At 41.1% G+C, this 12,543-nt stretch overlaps 1 long non-coding RNA gene and 1 pseudogene across 1 annotated transcript; both read right to left on the bottom strand.

Moving 5' to 3' along the window:
- The window catches only part of LOC101939189 (dynein axonemal heavy chain 11-like), a 197,639-nt pseudogene that overhangs the window by 38,690 nt on the left and 146,406 nt on the right, over nucleotides 1-12,543 (bottom strand).
- On the bottom strand, nucleotides 5,211-12,330 carry LOC135974344 (uncharacterized). The gene is made up of 2 exons (XR_010591586.1): nucleotides 11,682-12,330; nucleotides 5,211-9,317 (listed from the first exon to the last, which is right to left on the bottom strand). It is a non-coding gene; the product is annotated as an uncharacterized LOC135974344 (long non-coding RNA).

Here is a 12,543-nt window from a genome sequence, read left to right on the forward strand (position 1 = left end):
TCTCTCCTCATCCCTCCTGCCTCCTTGTTCTTCCACAGCAGAAGCTGGGGCAGGAGACTCAGCTAGTGGGAGGAATTCTTATTTTATTGTAACCCTTCTGCCAGGTGGAGTCAACAGCAACCAGGGCCAGGTCCAATATCTAGGGTTTCCTTTTCAACAAAACAACACAACACAGAACCAGCTCGAGCCCCGCCAGCCGTCGTTCTGCTCTGTTGGCCATCCTCCCAGCTGCCGTTCCGCTGGCCACCCTGCCAGCCACTCCGATGCCCACAGTTCCCTTCTGCTGTCACCTGCTTCTCCACTGTGACCTCTGTAGGTCAGTCTCTTGAGGTTCCCCCACAGCTCTATGTGATTTTCAGCTCTCAGTGATTGTCAGATCCTAATGGGGAAAATTCATTGTAGGGAAGAAACCCTGTTCCACAACAAGTGATTCCAGCTCTAATGATCACTTAACAAAATTAAAAGACTCCTAATGGAGCCCTACTTAGCTCTGTCTTTGAACAGTGGGGAGGGGCAGGTTAAACTGTGCCTGGGGCTCTGAGATAGAGCCCACACCTCCTAGCAGGGACACCTGTCCCCACCCCTGCTTACTTTCACAGTGGTCTGCATCTGAGCCCCTGGTTTAGTGGAGTTCATTTCAGTTGAGGGTGACCCCCTCAATCAGGACAGGCTAAGCACAGTTCTAGTGCCCTTTACTTATACAGTAAAGATAACATTTCACTACCCCTGCATTCAGATTTAAAATTTTTATTAAAGCTAATGTTAAAAAAATTATATAATACATAGGTTGAGAAAAGTGTCTGTACATCTGGGTATAGTGCTTAGATTATCCACAAATACAAAGTTTGTTTTTAAAGTCATATGATACATAGAGTACATAACCAGCAATAACCCACATTTAGGTGAATAGATTTAGCAATACATTTTAGATATTAGAATCCAAATACTCAGGTATATCACTCATGAAAAGTTGTTTAGAGAGTTGGTTGTGGAAAGCAAAATATACGAGTGGAGATTGTCCCTCAGTAATTGAGAATTAGGTAAATTGTCCATTTAGAAAATACAATCTATGAGGAAAGTATTTCAGTTACTTTCCTGACTTATTTGTAACCCAACATCAACCAAAGTTGATCACTTTGGGCAACACAGCTCTGTCTGCTGGATACCTAGGCAGAGTAGGTATGTTCATGTAAATACAATCTGCTCCTGAAGTCTTTTCCCCTCTCCAGATAGTTGTCAGGGGAGAGCTCATTCACACTCTGCTTACATCCTCAACAATAATTGGAAGAAACAAGAAAACATTCTTAATCAGTTACTTCCTTGCCCCCCCCCCCTGATAACCTCATCATGCCCCGCCCCTCCCAGTTTGAAAACCTATACTCTACGATAAAAGAGTTGACATGTGATTTAATGTGTGATCGTTAGGTTTCAGTGTTATCCCATCTCTCTTAAAGACCTTGGTTCAAGCTCTGTATCAACAAATTTAAGGAATGCAAACCCAGCATCGATTTATATTTGGAGTAGGGTATTTCACAGGCATAAGGGTTAGGAGCTTCATTGATGACAGATTAAATTGGGCAGAAAATGAGTGACACTAGCTGGGAAGAAAAAACAACCACTTAAACATGGTGTGGGTTGTGCATCACAGCTTTACATGTACACAGGAATATTTGAATACATACACATTTATCTGATTTCATATGCTGTTTTATTTCTCAGTCTGATCTACAGATATAAAAGCAGTATTTTATAGTAAGGAGAACATCAGATCTATGAATTCCACAAAAAAATCACTATGGAGTTCTTTACATTTCAGTAACTCATGACAAAATCCAGAGAATTTTTGCTTTAGGATTTGCAGTCACTTTCAGTCAAAACCTCACCTATAGACAGAAGGCTATTAAGCATATTTGTATCTAGTAATTTGTTATTCTTTGTTTTAATTTTTGTGTGTGTTTTGCCCCTAAAAACTAAACAGAATTCATCAAGGAATAGAATGGAAGGAAATTTTTTTGTACTGAATATTATAAATGAATTGAACAAAGATTGCTAGTGTTTGTCATTTTCCTTATCTGTACACATGAATACGTTATATACTCATTTCCATTGCAAATGGTACGTCAAAATGATCATAGCAAACTGAAATATATTGTACATTTCATTATTTAATTTCTTTGAAAGTATCACTCACAAAAATGTTCAGTTGTCACTGTTCTTGAACTAAAGCTTTATGGTGCGATGAAAGACATAGAAGTGCTAATGGTGTCAGTCCAGAATAAAAACAGGCCACAAGCTTTGTAAAATTATTAATTATTTGTATTTAATTAGCCAGAGTCCCTAATCAAGTTCAGGGTCAGTTGTGCTAGGCACTGTACAAACACTTAATCACTCTGCTTGTAGGCTATATTCCTTTCCCTTTCTCTTTGTATGGCAAAGGTTAATCCAGATCTCAGAATGGCATTCAAAAATACAGTAGGGAAAAAAAAATTCAAGACAGATCATGGATTGGAGTTCTTCATCACAATGTTAGGAAGGGTCCACCAATCAGAATAAGAGAAACAAGATTGGGGAATAAATATACAACAGGGAAGATAACCACACCCTTTTGGATCTAAATTAATTATTGTAAACAGTACATTGGACCAAACCCTGCAACCCTTACTCATGCACCCAATGAAATAAATGGGAATACTTGTGTGAGTAAGGACTGCTTATTTGCTTTACCAAGGGATTACATGATCAGGTTAGTTTTTTGGAGGATTATTGGACAAATGTTAGAAAAACCAACCTCTCTTCTGAGACACTTTCTTTTGAAGTAAAATAAACAAACAAACAAACAAAAACCCCCACGCACTAGATAATTTTGAGTTCAAATGTTCATTGCTCCTGGGTGTTTTTTTAAATTCCTTTTTTAAAGCTAAATAGTCAAATCAAAATGGAGTGAAATGTTCAGCTTCTGGTGTGTTTTATAGCTTGTTTGTATAACTTGCTTTGTTACTTAGAAATGTTACAGAGGCTAAAGGCAACTTTGTACTTAAGTAGTCTTTATCAGTCCAAATAGGCACACACTCAAGTTTGTTGTTCTGTAATACTGCTGTGTTAGCAATTCCCTGAGTTTAATGTAAAATAATCATATTAACATGAAAGGGAATTTTGGAGGGTGGCTGAATTTGTTTGTTTTGGGGGGTGAGGGTGGGGTTGTTAGTTATTTGGTTTAATTTTCAGGAAAAATTAAAGCTAGAAAAATTCACTGTTTGTTGCAGGAAGGAGTCCCTTTTCTCTAAATACTTTTATTCTAGTCACAGAAATTGAATCTTTTGCTATATTTGTTCACATTGATTTGAGCACATTATGTTGTGGGGTAAAGATGGTTTTAATAGTGTTCCTGTTACAGTGCAACACTTATGGCACTGTATCAACCACAGTGGAATATAGCTAACTACTAGTTTAACTACTATCTGGTTAGTACAGAGATCCGGTCAAATAATAACCAAGCCTAGTTGGTCTACACCAGGGGTATAGGCAACCTATGGCATGCGTGCCGAAGGCGGCACGAGAGCTGATTTTCAGTGGCACTCACACTGCCTGGGTTCTGGCCACTGGTCTGGGGGGCTCTGTATTTTAATTTAATTTTAAATGAAGCTTCTTAAACAATTTTAAAACCTTATTTACTTTACATACAACAATAGTTTAGTTATATATTATAGACTTATAGAAAGAGACCTTCTAAAAACGTTAAAATGTATTACTGGCACGCAAAACCTTAAATTAGAGAGAATAAATGAAGACTCGGCACACCACTTCTGAAAGGTTGCTGACCCCTGGTCTACACTTATAGATATTTATGGCCAAGGTCAAATGTAATTTTCAAGTCTGAAATATATGTTGAGTCTTCAAATTTGGTTGCGGCACACTTCACCCATAACGGGGAAAAACACAAAAGAAAACATAGTCAAGTCAAACAATAAAATAACCTATTTCAAACTTCTTTTGAATAACTGAGTTTCTCTGCTGCAATAGCAGAATGGTATTGTACATTTATTGGCTTGAGGCAAGGACTGGAGTTTTAGATCCATTTCACAATACACCTAAACTGTAAAACAGTTTCAGCATTTTAAAAGTGAAATAAGTCATTGTTTGAAAAGATTGTGGATGGTTGGCACCTATATTCTTGATCACACCAAGAGGTTGATAATGGGGAATAGTGAATAATGAATTGGAATTCATCTCCTCTCTCCTAGAGGCAAAAAGTTTGAAGGAAAAAAAAAAAAAGCAACCCCAAGTAGATTCAAAAGCCATAGAACCCTGGACTCGAAATCTTTGGCTCATATAGTCCCCAGGTGTTTCACCAACAATTCACACAATCTCCCTCCAATCAAAGTTAATAGGCATTTTGGATGTCCAAAGAATGAAGGATTGACCCTTTAGAAGCAATGATTTAAGGCCTCAGTGTTGCTAAATGCTGAACGCCCTCAGCTCCCATTGAGTTAGTTCAATGAGACTTGGTGATCTCAGCTGTCTCAGTAGTTCCCATTCCTGCACCCATTGACTTGAGTGGGAGTTTTGTCTAACTCAGAAGTGTAGTATCTGCCCGAACCTATTGTATAGATTCTATTTCTGTTCCAATTCTACTCTCATTTACCATCACGTGACACCATGGGCCTCCATGCAGTTGCACGGAGTAAGTCAGAGCTAAATTTGGCTGTCTATATTTTATAATAAAAACAATACTGAATATAATTCTGTACTTGTTCATAGTACTGAGCCTTTTACTAAGATCTTTTAATCTTTTGCACAGAAAAGTAGAGTAAAAATAAGGAATTTTGTTCAAAGAAACAGCACTATTGCACTGCCCCAGGATCAGCCCAGCAAGGTGATTGTTCATCTGCTGCTCCAGGGAGAAAGTAAACTGCAGCAGGTCTACTCCTAGTGCAGTGCAGTGCACTATTCCCAGCAAGCCTGTACAGCTATGCTCCTTGGTGCATTGGAGAGTGGAGCTAAGGCACTGGCCGGTCCCTGCCCCCCTACCACTCCCTTGTGCAAGGGGGGCTATAATGGTCCTGTACATTTATTTCCCTTCTCCTGTGCTGCCACCCTAGCCTTGCCCCTCCTTCCGCCCCCTAAATCACCAGGCTAACTGGGCACAATTTGGCCCTATGACAGCTGACAATATTACCTTACAAAGAAATGCTCAACAATACGTAACAGGCTTGTACGACTGCATATTTATCTTAACAAATACATTTCAAACATTCAATTAGTTTACAGAATTATATTATGAATGCATTTATTTGTCTACTAGTAACACAGTAAAATGTCATTAAAAAAAACAAGAGAACAATTAGGAACATTAAACCCTTATACAAGCTCAGCAAATATGGCAGCAAGAGATCATCAACCTCTTTAGTGTGTGCTTTATTTAACTGGTTACTTTATTAATAATATTAAAAGTGCACTAGTTCAGAACCAAGAATCTTATAGCAAGTAATGCTACAAAATCTAGGTTTTCACAAACTGTGCTACATACAACACAGGGAGAAAAAATGCCTGTTTTTAAAATATTGTAAAATAACAAGGCCCCAGATCAGGTTAAATACATACATCTTTTTGAAGTGCCACGTGGCAGGAGAGCAGATTGATAAAGGACAGAAGAAATGCTAAATATGCATCATGACAAACAGTGAAAAATTAAGTATTGTAACTAACATTAATTACACTCTCGTAAGATGAATAGGCTGCTCATCATTAATGAGAACGTATACCTTTGTCTAAGTTTCACATCTACCTGTGATAAATGTGCTAACGCTGATAAAATTCATCATAGTAACATTTGAATTAACAGCACACTAATAGATTGACATGCGAGTATGAATAAAGCATTTAATCATAAACACTGTACACACCCAAGAGCAAATTTTCTTTTATGCATATATCAAACAAAATGGGAATGATGAACATTACAATCTTATTTTCGGTTATATTGAGATAACCTCACATTATTGCCCTAAATATTTATAATCCAGACTATTAGATAGTTTGGACAGAGTACACTTGCAGGAGAGATTCGGGCGGTTTAATTATAGAGCGATGATCATCTCTGAATAGAAAGGGTGGGGCTCAATACAAAATACCCAGTGACTCTTTCTCACATGACAGGGAGGGAATATTCAGACATGCCTCACGTTGGGCCAGATCAAGCTCCTATCGAACTCTGTGAAGCCTTGTCTACGCCCAGGGTTTATTTCAAACTACCTTTAGTTTGTGCAAATTAAAATGACTTACATCCACACAGCGCAATTCTTGACGTGTATTAACTAGCCAGTTAATATGTATTCTATGATCCACTTTGAAGGTGGTTTAATTCATTGTGTATTGGGTTAATGCAGACTATTGTTCACAGGGGCACAGCTCTACCTTGCATGAGATTTGGCAGCCTTCCAAATGCCATCATACAATGCTTTCCATTATGCCAGGACTGGCCTGTGTTCACCTGTGTGCCCTGCACTGCTCTAGAGTCATCCTGACCAGATGTCGCCTCCCCCATTTAAATGTTGGCACAAAGCCAAGATTGGTCCATTTGTTGCTGCACACCCCTGGAGTCGTATATATGCTACATTGCTATTTCAGCACTATAGCACACCCTGTGCAGGCCCAGGAGCCGTGCAGAGGGCTTGGATCTCCTATCCCCCTGGGGAGAGGTAAGGGTGGAGGCAGCCCTTGCCAGGAAACACAGAAATACAGAGGTGTAGGAAGCAATATCTAAGGGACTGGATGAGAAGGGTCACTTCCAGGACCCCATGCTATGCCAACCCAAAGCAAAGAGACTCAGAAACACTTATAAGAAAACCAAATACAAAACCAGGCTCTCCAGCAGTGCTCCTATTGAGAGTCTTTCCATTGATTTTAATAGAAGTTTGATAAGGCCTACTGCCCATTTAAGTCATTGGGAGCCTTTCCATTCTTGTTTCCTCATAACTCCACCCCCACTCATGCTTGGCTTGGCCTATGTAGCAGGGGACTGACCTTTTCCTGCCCACAGAGAATGCAGGCTTATCTCCAGACTCTCTGCTTTCAGTGATTTCCTCTTTGTCATCTGCTGGCACCTCTCTACTGCACAGGTATAGCTCCCAGTTCTTCCACCAGCTCTAGAGGCAGCTTTAGGGGGTGAGAGCTGGAAGCCAGCTGCTAAAATTGAGAGAAGTAGCTGACAGGCAGTAGTGGGAAGGGCAGTCTGACACGTAGTCCTGGATCAGTGACGGGGACAGATGTTTTCCAGGGATTTGTTCCAAACCTGGGCCTGTCCTGACCAAACCAGGCATATTAGCAGGTGGCTTCCCGTCTCTTCCCCCTCCCCCACTTACTAGAAGGATCTGTGCATGTGGTAAGCCAAGGAAGAGGGGGAGGCAGGATGGTTTGATGCCTCTGATATGTTTGTGCTCTGTTGGGAATGGAACAGGTACCATGGGTGGGTGGCTGCTTTAAGAGAAGGTAGGCAGATGGCTTAAAAGGAGCCACCAGCCACTGTCTGCTCTCCACAGAGAACTTCTGCAGTGAGAGCAGGAGTCTGGCAGTTTCTCCACACCAAGTGCTCCTCTCCTCCAATCCATGTGGGCTATTCCAGCTGCTACCATTACTCTCCTGCCCCGGTCTCATGCAGGGCAAAGACAGGATGGGGAGAAGGCAGCCACTGGAGTTCAGAGCCTCTCTTTGTTTTTCCACAACCTGTCCTGCACACAGAGTGATATCAGCAGCCACACACAGCTGGAACCACTGCTGGAGAGGTCTCCTGTGTCCTACAGGTTGAGAACTACTGCCCTATGTATTGTACATTCCTACAAGAAGAAAACTTGCATTCCTCATTGTCCAGTGCATTATGGCATCCCATTGGAATTCCACATCGGAGCACAAGTATAACCAGAGCAACGGGTTTCTCTCTTCTCTGTGGGTGAACATTCTCATTAACGTTAATCACATTTAGCTACATAAATCCCTTGTCCTAGAGCAATAAAACCAGTGATTACTTATTAAAAAGTTTGAAACGTTCTGAACTTTCAATTGGCATATTTAAAACATGCTATTTATGAAATCACTAATAGCAACAATTGGCCCCTCACCAAACCAAGAGAGGCAGTGTCAAAGCAAAGTCCATACACAGAGTAAGCATAAAAAATTATTTCAACATTGCTAATGTGGAGCTGTTCTATCCACTCGTCTGATTAAATATAATTTACTGCAGGTTGTTCAAACAATACAAGGGCATTGGTGGGTTTTTTGAACCGTTAAACAGACGTTTCATATATTTCAATTTCAACTCTGGCCCAACTTCTGCCACTTGTCCACCCAATCTCTGCCCCCTCCTCCAGGGGAGACTCTGGGGCCATGGAGTGCCCTCTGTAGAGTTTGGAGCATGGTAAGACTGCCACACCGAGACAGCTAATCCCACCGCTTTGATCAGAAAGGGAAGATTCATGAGGGGACCTATGGGAGGATCACCAGGCCAATGGAATACTAGCGAAAGTGAGTGAAGAATCGTGGCCTCCCCCAACCCTTGCTGTCTTCCCAGCATCAAGACTGCTTACTTTGGCTTTGAGCACGATATGGTTGGCAATTTCACCCTCCAAACTGTTTATACTACCACTACAAAAGGCTAGAGAGTAGCATGCAAATAGTCTAGCAGCCAGAGTGCAGAACTAAACGCTAGGGACTCCTGAGGTCTGACTACACTTACAAGGTCAAACCCCTCCAAATAAAGAAAGATGGTAAAGTTACCACTTTGCTTGAATCTAGATTTACAGATAATCTATGACATTTTTAAAAAAACATTTTCTCATATACTTTATTATGACTATTGACAAGAAGTGAATTCTTTTGCATTTTCAGAAGAGTATGGCTGAAAGAAAGGAAATTTTTAAACTCTAAACTGAACAGATTAATACTAGTTTAAAACCTATCTTGTGGACTCTAATGATATTAATAACCCAAGCACAGAGTCTGACGGTGGCTAAAGATTTTGTACACACAAATTCTGGTTGAACTGTGGGTCACTAAGATAATCTTTTTTTATAGTCTTAACAGTGATTTCACAGGTGTGTTCCTTATCAAAATGTACAAGATTTTGGAGGAAACCATTTACCTAGAAAACAAAGAGAAAACACTGTGAAGATGTATTAATCATGTAGTACAGGAAACTCGAGGAGCTTTTAGCACCTGCCACAAAGCACCAACCCAGTAGATCTGGGTCAGTTTGCAACTGTATTTCCACATATGCAGCCAGTACTTAGAGAAGGTCTGGGGAGAGTGTCATATTCACAGTTCAGCTATGAGAGTGAAGCAAACAGAGATAAATTACCAACACTTAAGAAACTACACAAGGGCACTTAGTGGAAGCCCTTTTTCACAAACTTCCAGGTATATCCACATACTAGAGACTGATAACAAACGGCTTGAATCTACTTTTGTTAATCATTTTGAATGTTAACTTAGATAAAGATTTCTTATTTGTGGAAACCTGTTCTTCTTCTTTCTAAACAGTCTTTTCATTGAGGTTAATCACGACCTGAATATCCAGGTTGACCCCAAACAAACTTCCTCTTCCTTTTCCATGTTATCAAACGGATCTATCATGATCCATAAATGTTGTACATGGCAAATTTAGCTTGAGACATCTGACTAGTGAGAAACAACAGATAAGTTAATAAAGAGAAAATAAAAACAAAAATCCCAAATGAGTCCAAATGGATTGTTTTGTATGTTTTTTCTGGCTTTGTATTTTCGCATGTTTATGGGGGGAAATCTTTATGAAAAAAAAATTAAAATAAGAAACCTCCCTCTGAAATTAATGGGAGTTTAAATGAGTCTGGCTGGCAACACATGGCTCATAATGTCCAATCCTGCTGTCATTCCACATGAGGAATTCCCATTGAAGTCAATGGGAGGTTAGCGTTCAGGAGGACTGTAGGATAGTGTTTTCCCCTGGCTCCTATTACTATTTGCAGATGGGTAGTGCTGCTTTTTTAAACTCACATTACTAAGTATCTTGGGCATTAGACATGACCTTTTTGTGCAGGCCTGTTCTTTGATCTCAACAAGTCTTTTGGGTAATCTAGCAATTTGCTAACAACAGCCTCAAAGAAAAATAACACAAAGCTTTCATTCTACATGCAAGCTATGCAAATACAGTCTCTCTCAATGATGTGTTTCATAATCACAGCTTTAAATATCTATGATCATGGAGGTATTCTAGCTGTTCCAGAATACAGGAATATATTTCATCTCTGGAGAAGATCAATATTTAATCTGGGTAATGACTGATTCACTAACACGAACCCTACTTGAAACTTAAAATAATGTATTTTCCTTTTATTCACTTGACCCTGCCAGTAGGTAGGGGATCTTGGGGGACAACTACTGCACTGGTGGGGTGCAAAATAAACTTTATTAAGAAAATGCCAAAACAGGGAAAATTCAATAGTGAGGGGTACGGGGTTTGTTCAGGTAGACAATTGGGGAGGGGTTTCTTTGAGTAAATAGGATAGGGGGTTTCAATAGTGGGGTACAATACAGTGGGGTCCAATACAGTTGGTAACCAATTAATACTGAAGTATAAATGTAACAGGTAGCTAACAGTTCCTATGTAAAGGGTGTGTCATAGCAGCATATAACCAACTAACAGTTATGGGTAAAATTTGTTAAATAACCAACAACTCTAGGTAAAAATATGTCACAGTGGTGTAAATATAAAATGTGAGGGGTGTTAGAGAGAAAAAGGGTAACCAATGGGGTTTTATGCTAGACTTCAGTAATACAATTGAGGTTTGGCAGCAGCAGGAGCGGGGTGAGCACGTGGGGGAAGGGATTAAAAGAGAGAGAGAGAGAGAGAGAGAGAGAGAGAGAGAGAGAGAAAGGCAGTGGTAGAGGAGTGAGGTTGGGGGATGGGGGAAGAGGAGCACGTGGTGGAGCAGAGACCAAAGGCAGAGGCGCTGTGGAGGGAGATTTAAACTCAGGGAGACACACAGAGCAGACAGGCTGCAAGTTTAAACAGCAGAGAGACTGCAACGAGTGACTGGGGAGCTCGGGGGGGGGGGGGGGAGACACGGGCAAGCCCGGGAGGAGGGGGGGTTAGGGCAGCGGGAAGACAGACTTAACCACAATTATACAGAACACAGTAAAATCTTATCTATGATCTAACTTAACCAAGACTAAACAAATTAGCAAGTAACAGAACACAATGCAACAATTTTTTTAAACCTAACATACAGAGCACAATACAAACAATTCTTTAAGCCTAACTTAACCCCAGCTATGCAAAATGAAATTACAACTTATCTAGACTAAGAACCTGATTCTAACAGGTGCACCTTACACTATGCTGCTTCTTTGATCGGGAGGGGGAGCAGTTCCGGAGGGCAGAGTGGTGTGTGCCCAGGGTACAGCCCGGGGGGGGGGAGAGAGGGGGGTTAACTAGTGGTGGCTGCAGCAGTGGGGTGGCTGCAAGCCGGCAGCCCAAGATACAGTCAGGAAGGCACAGCCTAGCAGCGGCACAGGCTTATTTCCACCAGCAAAGGCACTGCGGAGCAAGAAACAGATTACAGATACAGACCAAGGAGTTAGCTTGGGTCTGTCTGCTGGGGAAACAAGGCCAGCAGCTAGGACAGGGGAAGTTTGCAAGAGGGAGTTCTTACCAATCCCCAGGACAGCAGCAAGCACAGAGACAGGAACGGCAGTAGCATCGGAGGATGGAGAGAGGACTCGATTCGCTTACAATAATCAGGAAATCTCCAGGCACAAATTTGTTGTTCGTGGGAGGAGAGTTTAAAAACGGGGGTACTCTCAAAAACAAATGAGAGCGGGGAGAGGGCCCCCCAAAGACCCCTACCTGATCAGACCAGGTGGCAAAGCAAGGACCTTCTCCGAGGTCTGATCAGAAAATGTCCGGCTTTAAAGGCAAACTCAGGCAGTTTCCCACCAGTACTTTTGATTGGCTCCTCTTGATACAGGGGAGGAGAGAAGGCAGGGAAAGGCTGCAGGTAGGCATAGGCATGCCTGGGCATGTTCTGAGCCACAGGTATGACTCATATGCTTAATTAGTTGGCCACTTCAGGTCTTGCATTTCTGGGCAGTGCCCCCCACACCAAGCCCGGGTCTGAACAAAGGAACCAAACAAAGAAGCAAGAAGCCCCCTCCGTAGGCAGAGCAATGGCTCCAGTTCGTCTGTACAAGCCATTCCTATGAATAGGGCTGCGACTTTAGTTAGCACAATGGCCAGGAGGGGTGGCCACACACGACAAACAGAAAGGAGAGGGTAAAAAGGAATGTAGCAGGGGGACAGCTGTAACAGACATCACTGAAGTTTGTTGTTATTGTTTTATAATGAATAATAAGAAACCAAGGTAACTAAATATTTAAAGTTCATTACTTTGCAAAAATGTAATTTATAAATGCTTAATCTAAACGGCCTAATGGTCAATCATTAACTCAGTATTATATAACAACATGACTCAGTTTATTCTCCCAGTTGATAAACAACTTTGTAGCAAAACAAAC

The sequence above is a fragment of the Chrysemys picta genome, chromosome 11, assembly GCF_011386835.1.
Source record: "Chrysemys picta bellii isolate R12L10 chromosome 11, ASM1138683v2, whole genome shotgun sequence".
Lineage (NCBI taxonomy): Eukaryota > Metazoa > Chordata > Testudines > Emydidae > Chrysemys > Chrysemys picta.